Genomic DNA, 12,765 nt, shown 5'->3' on the forward strand with positions numbered 1-12,765 from the left:
CTTGCCACCTTCCAGAATAAAAGGTTGTCAAGTTGCTGATGTGTGGTGCTTCAATCTCAGGGCAGCAGCATATGTAATATATATATATATATATATATATATATATATATATATATATATATATATATATATATATATATATATATATATATATATATATATGACGCTCCAAATCCCTCCAACTCACGGAAAGAATAAGACAGCACTCGAGGATGAAGTTATTGAACGCGCTAGATTTTATTTAGCGGAGGGGTGCACACAGACGCGTTTCGGCGGTCTGCCTTCGTCAGTGTGTGATGCACTTTGTTAACTTCCGACATTGTTTTAAACAAGTGATGATCACTCCCACATTCAGTTAGGCATGGACATAAACAAGGGGACTTACACCTCACAAGGAATAGGTGCGGCCATCTTGTAGTGTGTAATATATATATAACACAGATTGACATTATACATAAAATGTAATCAAGTAGTTAAGCCCACGGATGGGCATACGCATTATTCCATGTGTGGCGTGTCAGAATAAACCGTCATGATTAAGACAAAAATATACAGCCGTGGATCGGCTAATGTCCCCATATAAGATACATGGTCCAAATTGCCTATAAACAAAAGAATAAGTGACTTCCGAAGTAACTTAAGAGAAGAAAGTGGGGTGTATATACAGTGAGATGCGTCACGTGCAGCAGCAGAAAGACATGTATAGTTATTCACAACATGCAATTCACATTTCATATTGAAATTCTAAAGTGAGTCCATAATAGAACACAAGTGGCGAAAAGTGCTTATTATATACAGTGGAAACTCAATATGCAAGAGGCTCATATAATATGTCCATATGTTGTTCCCAATCAAATTGGAAATACATTTGATCTAGATCACAAAGCATATACGATGTCTCTTAAATTCATATTAAGAGGTTATAGGACAAATCTTATAATGTCAGTCATAAAGCAATGTGAAGAGTCTCTCACATAATTATTATATACATGACCAAATTCAGAAAAAAATTCAGAAAAAATTCAGAAAAAATCAGAAAAAATTTCAGAAAAAATTTCAGAAACAAGTTCCAGAGCTACTATGTACATTGGTATGTAGTTATTCCATATACGATGATAATGAAAAGTTCTCATTACAGTTCATTAGAATAGACTATCATCTTGGAATGGTGGCTACCTGGTGTTATTCTCTACTCATTTCCCCAGATGGAAAGCCATCTCCTCCCCACTATTAAGCCCTTTGGGATGTTTCGTACAGAGATCAATAATATATTGGGACTCAAGTCTCCTCAATCTGCGTAAGCGATCACCACCACGTATGTTCGGGGGTACAATATCAAGGCCGAAATACTGAAGCTTATTCCGGTCTCGATTGTGGGCCTCCGCAAAATGGCGAGCCACCGGATAGGTCTGATCTACTTTGTCGATGGCTCGCATGTGCTCTAGTATTCTGAGCTTGGTCTCCTTGATAGTGCTCCCAATATAGCGTAAGCCACAGGGGCACTGTAGGCAATAGACCGCATACTGTGTGCTGCAGGTAATGAATTTGTTTATGTACATTTTCCTGCCAGTTTCTGTTATAACATAAGAGAGGACACGTTTACTACCTGCGCACGCTTTGCAGCGGCCGCAGGGGTAAAAGCCTCGTTGCTCCCTTAGGGTATTACTTCTTTGGGGCACTTTCTCTAGATGACTGTTCACCAGTATGTCGCCTAGTGATCTGGCTTTGCTGAAGGTTAGGAGTGGCTGGGTTGGAAGATCTTCTTTGAGCACACTATCAGTTAAGAGAATATGCCAGTTCTTTCGTAGCATTGCTCTAAAGCTTTCCGCTCCTGTTGAATAGGGGGTTATAACTCTGAACTTGCCCTTGTTATCACCTGGCAAGCCTCTACGTTTGACCTGTTCACGGTTGTTGTTCAAAAGGGACTGTCTCTCTATTTTCCTGACTCTATTGAGAGTGGTATTCAATATTCTCTCGCCATACCCCCTAGCTCTAAATCGGGATATGCATTCCGAAGCAGCCGCTTCGAAGTCAGATAATTTGGAACAATTCCTACGAAGTCTCAACAGTTCCCCGTAGGGGATACTATTGATTAGTTGTGGTGGATGGCTACTGCTGGCATGTAGTGTGGAGTTGCCAGCAGTTTGTTTCCTGAAGAGGTTTGTGTGGAGGTGTCCGTCTTCTACATATATTTTCAGGTCCAGATAGTCAGCTGCCACCGGACTTACTGTTCCCGAAAACTGTAGATTGATTTGGTTGTTATATATATATATATATATGTATATATATATATATATATATAAATTACCTACTGGCGGTCGCCAGTAGGTATATATAGGTAGGATTTTTTCTCTATGGGATTTTTGAAAATTCTATGTCTAATAACTTTGGCGTTTGTGGACGGAATTGGCTGAAATTTTCAGGAAAATGGCACATTTTGTTTCTGAGCAGCCCTTGAAAATTTGGGGGGGGTTCGTCAAGGGGGGGCCGAGAAAAAAGGGGGGTCCCAAAACGTGTTTTTAACATTGAGTTTTCCGTAGGGCGGTTGGCCTCACTTTTAGCCCGAACGGCTGAATGGATTTGCACGAAACTTGGCAAAATTGTAGGGACTGGTAGCCCGATGTGCCTTTTGTAGGTCTCAATATATGTGCTTCAGTGGATTTTGAGAAATTAACGTTCAAAAAAAGATATATATCTGTAACAGCGGACCGGGCAGCGCTCCAGTTCGCGTACTTTTCGCGCAACGGAGCTTTGTGAAGCGAAGCTGATTGGTTCTCCGGCGTCTGTAAACATTCCAAACAGTCCGTAGCGGCCGCCATCTTGTCTCTCGGTAGGATCGAGAGACAAGAGGAGGCCAAAGCGAAGGGGCAAATGACCATAAGGGGGCATAGTAGATCCTCGCTGACCCCCTAGGTTTGATGTGGAGGTTTTAAAAGGGCCCCGCGGGGCAAAAAAAAAAATAATAATAATAATCGAACGGCTGAATGGATTTGCACGAAACTTGGTAAAATATTAGGGACTGGTAGCCCGATGTGCCTTTGCTAGGTCTCAATATATGTGCTCCAGTGGATTTTGAGAAATTAACGTTCAAAAAAAGATATATATCTGTAACAGCGCTCCGCTTCGCGTAACGGAGGTTTGCGAAGCTGATTGGTTCTCCGGCGTTTGTAAACATTCCAAACAGTCCGTAGCGGCCTCCATCTTGTCTCTCGGTAGGATCAAGAGACAAGAGGAGGCCAAAGCGAAGGGGCAAATGACCATAAGGGGGCATAGTAGATCCTCCTTGACCTCTTAGGTTTGATGTGGAGGTTTTAAAAGGGCCCCGCGAGGCAAAAAAAAAATTAAATAATAATAATCGAACGGCTGAATGGATTTGCACGAAACTTGGCAAAATTGTAGGGACTGGTAGTCCGATGTGCCTTTGCTAGGTCTCAATATATGTGCTCCAGTGGATTTTGAGAAATTAACGTTCAAAAAAAGATATATATCTGTAACAGCGCTCCGCTTCGCGGAGATAAAATTATATCTGTATTACCTAGCTGTTGCTAACACCAGTTAGCGACGGCTAGTAGGAGATAGCGACCATCTTGGGCCCCACTTTGCATGTGAGTGATATTTATCACTAATGACATGCAAAGTGGGCATGCCAAGATGTTAGCGACTGGAAACAGTCGCTAACATCGCTATCTCCTATTATCAACTTTTGGAAATATTCGCGATAAGCGCGAATATCTCCAAAAGCTAGCACCTGCCCTGAGCAGTTCTAAGGCATGTTATCCAATGGGAGGTGGATAACATGGCTAAGAGCATTAGCTCGGTAATGCATGAATATCGCTGAGTTTTCAGCGATATTAATGCATTGCGGTCGTTTTTTATCGTATTTGCGATAAACCTTGATAATAGCAAGGTTTATCTGCGATAATTTCTGACGATGCTTAGTGGTAAAAAAATCGTTGCTAAGCATCGTTAGGGATAAATATCGCTTAACTTTGGTAATATGCCCCAACGTCTGTTAACGTTCGATTCGAAGGAAATCAGGAAGTGTTGAAAAACATTGTCTGCGCCATCTTGCCTTTTTTCAAATGCCACACTTTTGTCGTGCACGGCAGTCATTTTAGATGCCTTGACCAGACCCACTCTGTGCACGCTGTCGATCCTTAGCATGACTCCCCACCCTCGCAAGCATCTCCCCCAGGCAGTGGTCACCCCCGCTCTCTGTCTTATGCATGGGTAATAAACCACCCCCCATCTGCGCTGCTCTTCCCTGAGAATCACACCCTGTGCCCGCCCGACACCTCCCTTTCGCCCTATTCACTACCGCACCCTCTGACACTCCTTTTCCTCTGTGTCCGATTGTCCAGGCCGGTCCTAGGGTATCAGCTAGCCCTGCAGATGTAGTTTATGGCCCCAGCTGTAAAGAATCACCCCTCTTCAAAGGAGTTATAGTAGATCAAGGCCCACACTCGATGAGATCCGTCACAGCAGACGCGTTCCTATTATCTGAAAACCATCCTGTATTGTGATTGGGGAGGGGACCGAGCCTGAAGCTTAGATTCCAGGGATGACTCTTTGTACATCAAAGTTTTTACAATTATGTGTCACATTAAAAATATATAGCACTCCAACAAAGTAGTAAGATTATAAAACTTTAATAACTTATAAATATATACAAGAAAACAAAAACATTAATAACATATAAACATTTTTAGGGAAAAACAACGAAGTAGCGGTCGGCTGTGCGAATAGTCCCAACGCAGCACAACGTCCAGATTTCTGGCGTGGGGCGTCGCGGGGGGTGGGTCATCAGTAGCAAACTGTTGTGCGAATAGTTCCAAGGCAGCAGAACGATGGCACCAAGGTGATGTCCAGTAAGTTGCCGCACTGGTTTTGGTATCCTACAATGCTGCTCCGAATAACGGCGTGGGGCACCCCGGGGGAGGCGGCGTGAACGGGCCTCTCCAGGTGGAGTGTCATCTGTTGTAGTGGGGCGCCCCTTTACCGTTTCAGTTGCCATTCCGTCCGTTTTTGGTCCACTGTGTCAAAAGCCGCAATTCTGCTGAGTTGCGCCCACTCTTGCGGTGCAGCGATAGGCGGCTGTCACAGGACTCTCAAAATGGCGGCAGGCACTTTCCTTTTTGGGCCTGGTCCACTGAAATGGCCCTGGGACACCTTGGAAATCGGACGCTTGTCTGCTAGGTCTTGGACCCCATTCTCGAAAGCGTCCCCTCCGCCTTGAGGATTTATCAAAAGTTTTGGGGGCCCCCGACTCCTGTAGGCTTCTGGTGGGGAGCGGTTGCCATGATTGCTCGCGGAATGACCACGACGGAGCTACGAGATGGTGGTGCTCTCATGCTGAAGCCAGCTTCAGTCTGAAACATCCAGAAACAAGGTGGGGCTTTCATCGTTTGGGAAAAAAAAAAGTTTTCATCCAATGAAAAGTGTTGTTTTTAGGTCATATGATCAAGCCTTCCATCATTAGGAAACCAAAAGTAAAATGAACCAATGAAAAGTTTTATAAACAAGTCACATGACCTGTTATGCGGCATAGGGTATAAAATGCGGAGAAAATACGTTGGCACGTGAGGCGGCGTCAGTAGCGGACCGATGTGCGAATAGGCCGAAGGCAATACAACGCGCCAAGATCCGGATGGCACCGAGGTGGTGTCCAGCAAGTTGCAGCACTGGTGTGGCCATCCTACAATGCTGAAAGTCGGCGTGGGGCGCCCCGTTGGCCTGTGAGTTTGCGTCAGTAGCGGACCGATGTGCGAATAGGCCGAAGGCAGCACAACACGCCAAGATCCGGATGGCACCGAGGTGGTGTCTAGTAAGTTGCCGCACTGGTGTGGCCATCCTACAATGTTGAAAGTCGGCGTGGGGCGCCCCGTTGGCCTGTGAGATGGCGGCAGTAGCGGACCGATGTGCGAATGGGGCCAAAGGCAGCGCAACAATATTTTCGGCATAGAAGACACCACAAGGCGCTGAGATGCCAAGATCCGGATGGCACCGAGGTGGTGTCTAGCAAGTTGTGGCACTGGTGTGGCCATCCTACAATGGTAAAAGTCGGCGTGGGGCGCCCTGTTGGCCTGTGAGATGGCGTCATTAGCGGACCGATGTGCGAATAGGCCGAAGGCAGCACAACGCGCCAAGATCCGGATGTCACCGTGGTGGTTTCATAGTTGAGAGGCACTTCATCTGCAGTGGGGCGCCGAGATCCGGATGGCACCGAGGTGATGTCTAGCAAGTTGCTGTACTGGTGTGGTCATTCTACAATGCTGAAAGTCGGCGTGGGGCGCCCCATTAGCCTGTGAGATGGCGTCAGTAGCGGACTGATGTGCGAATGGGGCCAAAGGCAGCGCAACAATATTTTCTGAAGAGAAGACACCAAAAGGTGCTGACATTCCAAGATCCGGATGGCACCGAGGTGGTGTCTAGCAAGCTATGCAGTTGAGTTGTGTGCGCACTTGCGGCGAATAGGTCGAAGGCAGCATAACAATGTTTTCTGAATAGAAGACACCACAAGGCGTTGAGATTCGGTTACCACCGAGGTGATGTCTAGCAAGTTGCCGCACTGGTGTGGCCATCCTACAATACTGCTCCGAATAACGGCGTGGGGTGCCCGAAGGGGGGGGGGGGAGGCGGCGTGAACGGGCCTTCCTAGGTGGAGGCTCGTCTGCTGTAGTGGGGCGCCCCTTTACCGTTTCAGTTGCCATTCAGCTGAGTTTCGGCTGCTCTTGATGCTACAGCGACAGGCGGCTGCAACAGGACTCTCAAAATGGCGGCCTGTTCTTTGGATTTGGGCCTGGTCCACTAAAATGGCCCTAGGACACCTTAGAACTCGGACGCTCGATTTTTTTTTTCCTTTCCTGTACATGCAAAAAAAGGTAAATGCCCGGTACGTTACACGCTTCATCTGCCACGATGAACTCTCCAGAGGAACCGAAAAAAAATATAGTTATGGTAACTATACCATGCATCGTCATATGGAGAGGTGGCACCAATTAATTATAGTGCTGCATAAAAGAGAGATTTGGAGGAGAACCCCTGACCTGCTAGTACATTTATCAAAGAAGTGGCACTGACAGCATCAGAGGCAAGGGAAACGGTCCCAAATATTTAGAAGAACTTTGGAAAGATTAAAATGACATGTTTAGATTGTGGCAAATTAATTTCATGTGGACAGATGAGTGTTACTCTAATAAATACAGCATATGAACATCATCATAGTCGATGGTTGGTAGAGACATTTTGACTATATCCTGGACCTGCCCGTCCTCGCCCAAAATGGCGCCGGTATAAATGGGACTCGTAACTCCTTGTTGTGTACTGGTTGCAGAACCTTGAAATCACGAGATACGTATGCAGTTTTGAAGCACATGGCGGGCGGGGACGAGAATTGATTGAATATTTCGACATCCCTATTGATATTAAGTTCTGATGTGTTATTGATTACTGTACTATTGAAAGTTCGAATTAACGTCACCCATGGTACTTGCCCGCAAATGTATATCTAGATAATTTTATTGTAACTGGCCCTGTCGTATTTTAATTATAAAATGTACGTCCACCGATTCCGTAACTGTTAGACACCTTAGTTCTTGCAACCTAATGGCCCGCCCCTTACGTTCCTCTACAGTGTAAATGTCTACTCATCATATACAATTACAGTTTGCTCCGTGGCCGGCCCACGTGGTTATAGGCTCGTATTTGTATAATGAAATTTTCACAATAAAGGTTTTTAAAAGAAAACATGGTAGTAGTATATACATTGGTAAAGTTTTTAATAATAGTCACTGTTTTAGAATCAGTAAAAGGCAAGTGAAATAAAGCAGACCAATTACATGAAGGGTAAAAGGTATAATTCGAAGGAACGCAGTAAAGATAAATGGTCAAGGGCTGTTGTGTTTTCTACTCCTGCAACATAAAGTGATCGATAAGAATCTCATATTCAGGCGTATCGGCGACTAAGACAGCAGGTCGACCCTCTTTTGCTCAACGGCTCCGTCATGGGACGAAGAAACGCTCTTTTTCTCGAAAAAAGAATATATTTTACTTGCAGGACAAGTTGTAAATTTTCCGGGAAAGTACATTAGCCTGGAACATTATAACATATATTTAAGAAAAAATAATGTTCGGAAGTAATAAAAAGCGTAATTTTTAGGTCATATGACCAAGCCTTTCATCATTAGAATAAGAAAAGTAAAATGAACCAATGAAAAGTTTTATTAACAAGTCACATGACTTGTTATGCTTACGTTACGCGCTGCGCGCCCCGGATGACTTCCGGATGCGCTAACGCGGCGCGTCATATGACGCATTACGCGACAACGCAGGTCCAGAATATAGTCAAAATGTCTCCACCAACCAGCGGTTGGAACACAACCCCTTTCAGCAGGCTAAATAGTTCTGTTAAATGACAACAGAAGGGACAGGCAACAAGAACCATCAGTCAAAGAGGGGAGGGCTAGTTCTTCTCTACCGGGTTACATTGGGGCGCTACCGGAACTGATCGAATTGGTAGTCTACAGTGTTTCTGGATATTCAGACTGAAGCTGGGGTTAGCATGAGAGCAGCACCATTTCGTAGCTCCGTCGTGGCCATTCCGCAACCAATCATGGCAGCCGCTCTTTATCGTTATTTTGGGCGGGGTGGGTGGCGGAGCCAAGCTGTTTTGCAGCCATCATTGTGTGGAGTTCAGTTCATCTCACTAGTTTTGTATTTGTCATGAGGGGTTGTTCCTAATGTTTCTATTTTAGCGAGGTCAAAAAGAGATCCCATTAGTGGCCTACTGATTTTGCTCGATTCCTTTTCTTTTTTTTTTACACGATTTTTCGTTATCTGCGAAGACTAAACAGAGTATTGCGACTCTGTGTTTGTTTGTAAATAGAGAATGAACCAAAGAGAACCAATTCTAAAACAGTAAATACTTGGATAACAATCAATCAAATGGAGAGAGAAGCAGGCACGACGTATTACAACGGGGGCAAAGGCCTGCGTTAACTACCCTTCACTATGTGCAAAGAGAGAGTACTCCTAATAGAAATGAGGGGGGGGGCACCATTCAAAGCAGATCAGTGTGCATAAACACGAAAATGTTTTCACTTACCACGTACTTGACATTCGACAGCTTATGATATTTGCTATTAAAAAACCATTGAAATTCACTGAAAAAACCATAGGTTATAGACCATATATAGTTAGGAATTAGCATTTACAAAACCTTGAAAATTCACTGAAAAAAACATAGGTTATAGACCATATATAGTTAGGAATTAGCATTTAAAAAACCTTATTTTACTCACACAAAACCATTGAAATTCCATATATAGTTAGTTGCACTAACTATATATCGCGCACCCGCAATCCACTGCTGATGATGTCACATATTACATCATTCATGACATGGTCAGTGACATCACTGATGACATCACTGATGACATCTCAAATGACATCACGGATGACATCACTGATGACATCTCATTTGACATCAATGACCACATCACTGATGATATCATTCATGTGACAATACAATGCATCTCCTCACATTTTAATATAACCTCTGTTACACTCAGTGTTAAATACAGAGTATAATTTTTGAAACCATTGACACACCAATACTAGTTACTACATACGCACTCACTGATTCCTAGGTCTACACACACATTCACTCATTCACCCATACAATCATTCATACATACAATCAATCATCTTTACAACACTATCATATGCACTCATACACCTATACAGACACTCACACTCTGCCACTCATCCATGGAGTTACTCACACACCTAGTCAGTCCTGTAAAGAATCAATCACACTTCCATTTTCTAATCTATACAGTTAAACATAGAGCACCTTACGTTTTCAACCATATACTAACACATACTTAGTCTCTTATACAATCATTGATACAAGTACACATTGATCTGCACAGAGTCACACACCTCCCAGCCAGCCACACACACACTCAGTCTCCCATGCAAATACTTGGGCAATCAATCAATAACCCATATAGTTACTCATATAGCTACTGATCAACACATGCAGCAGTTTACAGAACAACAGACATAATGATGCACAAATTAAGACAGTTTAGTCACTAACCCATGCACTCAGTGAGACACATTTAATCACTCACTCATACATTCAGTCATGCACCTACTAAATCCTTCGTCCAGACACTTATACTTCCACTCATTCTTCAATATGTAAGACATATTTTAACTTTACAGAAACACACAGTCACTGGATGATGTCATCAGTGATGTCATCCGTGATGTCATTTGAGATGTCATCAGTGATGTCATCAGTGATGTCACTGACCATGTCATGAATGATGTAATATGTGACATCATCAGCAGTGGATTGCGGGTGCGCGATATATAGTTAGTGCAACTAACTATATATGGAATTTCAATGGTTTTGTGTGAGTAAAATAAGGTTTTTTAAATGCTAATTCCTAACTATATATGGTCTATAACCTATGGTTTTTTCAGTGAATTTTCAAGGTTTTGTAAATGCTAATTCCTAACTATATATGGTCTATAACCTATGGTTTTTTCAGTGAATATATATATATATACATATATGGTTGGGGGAGGCGTCAACTCCTTATTAGTGGAGTGGTGCAGAACTTACCTTCAGTTTAGCAGCGGCATCTGAAGAAGGCATTAAGAAGCCGAAATGCATCATGCCACATCTGCTGTTATATATATATAAATAATAAAATAATACATATATAAATATTAAATATGTTAAATATTACAATTAAAACAAAAAATAAAGTAGATATAATATTTGAAAAAACTCCAGTAAGAGCAACAGTAGGGAAAGTGTTGGATAGAAAAGGGGTAAAAATTACTATTCCCACCCCAGTCATTGAAACAGTAGGGAAAGTGTTTGATAGCGGAGGGGTACGAATTACATTCCCCACTCCAGTGAGTGCAGCAGTAGGGAAAGTGTTGAACAGTGGCTGGATAAAATGTACTATTCCCACTCCAATCAGTGCAACAGTAGAGAAAGTGTTCGATAGCGCAGGGGTAACAATTATTATTCCCACTCCAATAACTGTAACAGTAGGGAGAGTATTGGATAGTGGAGGGGTAAAAATTACTATTCCCACTCCAATGAGTGCAACAGCAGGGAAAGTGTTGGATAGTGTATGGGTAAAAACTACTATCCCCACTCCAGTAAGTGCAACAGTACTGAGAGTGTTGGATTGCGGAGGAGTAACAATTAATATTCTCACTCTCGTCAGTTCAAAATTAAAAACAAAATATTAACAACAAACATATTTAAAAAATAAAATAAATTAACAAATATCTAAATATGTTTATGTATTTCATTTATTTATTTATTTATTTATTTATTTATTTAGAGGGTTTTATAAAGTGCTGACTGGACCCAAGAGTATCAGAGCGCTTTACAACATTTGGTAATGACAGAGTTACTAACAAAGTAATAAATAGTACAATTAGGTAATGAGGCAGGACCTTTTTTTTAAAAGTTTGGGAAAAGGGTACATAAGATAGGTAGACCAAAGTAAAATAACAGATTGAGGTAAGAGGAACTGGATGGGAGCAGAGATTGAAAAGTATGTGAGAAGAAGGGAGGGCGAGAGAGAGAAGTAATATTGTGGTAAGTGGGAAAAAAAGGGTAGAGAAGGTGGCAGAGGGAGGGCGAAATTCTGAGAGATACAAAAAGGGGGGGTTAGAAGGGAAGAGAGAAAAAAAAGGATGAGCAAGGGAGTTGATAATGACCATGTAGCGAGAAAGAAAAATTAGTAGTCAGTGAACAATAAATTAAGAACCCCAGTATTTATTGTGAAAGAGCAGCTTGAGGTCTTTTTCGAAGCAGGCATAGGAGGGATTGCAGCGTAAATCTTTGGGAAGGGCTTTCCAGATGGAAGGCGCATTTCCAGAGAAAGAGCGAGATTGCGTTGATTTCTTTTTGAATAAAGGGGGGACAAGTAAAAGTGTGTTAGTGCTCCTGATAGTTCTAGTGCAACCCGCTTTGTGGAGTTTGTCCGAGAGGTAGGAAGGGGTATTTTGGTGGAGGGATTTGTGTGTGATGCATGCAGTCTTGTATGTAGATCTGCCTTCGATCAGAAGCCATTTCAGGTTTTTGAGAACGGGGGAGATGTGATCAAAGCGTTTGCAGTCAGTAATTAGCCTGGGAGCAAGATTAAGGATAGATTTAAGAGGGGCTAGGTGGACTTTAGGAGTTCCAGCAAGAATGGCGTTACTGTAATCAATTCTGGACAGGACCAATGATTGTACAACTGACTTAAAGTCATCTGCAGGAATAAAGGGTTTGATTTTTTTAAGATGGTGCAGCGTGAAGAGAGCACCTTTGGCTGAGTTTTTTATGTGGGGGGTAAGACTAAGGCTCTGGTCGACGGTGATGCCGAGGGACTTGACTGAGTTAGAGATGGTGAGAGAGCAGTTGAGAGATTTATTTTCAGAGATCCAGTGTTGGAAAGGGAGCAGGTTGTTTCTAGGAGAGCATAGAATGATTTCAGTTTTTTTAGGGTTTAATTTGAGGTGGTTGAACCACACTTGAATCTTAGTCAAAGTGTCATTTAGATGTAAGACTTCATCATGGGATTTGATTCTGTAATAACATTGTGTATCATCAGCATAGAGGTGGTAACTGATTCCCGCTTGTTTAAGAATAAGAGTAAGGGGTTCCATGAAGAAGTTGAATAGAGTGGGAGAGAGAATAGAGCCCTGGGTTTCACCCAAGGTGATTGGCTGAGGTTCAGAGAG

Source organism: Lissotriton helveticus, chromosome 2_1 (genome assembly GCF_964261635.1).
Source record: "Lissotriton helveticus chromosome 2_1, aLisHel1.1, whole genome shotgun sequence".
Taxonomy (NCBI): Eukaryota; Metazoa; Chordata; class Amphibia; order Caudata; family Salamandridae; genus Lissotriton; species Lissotriton helveticus.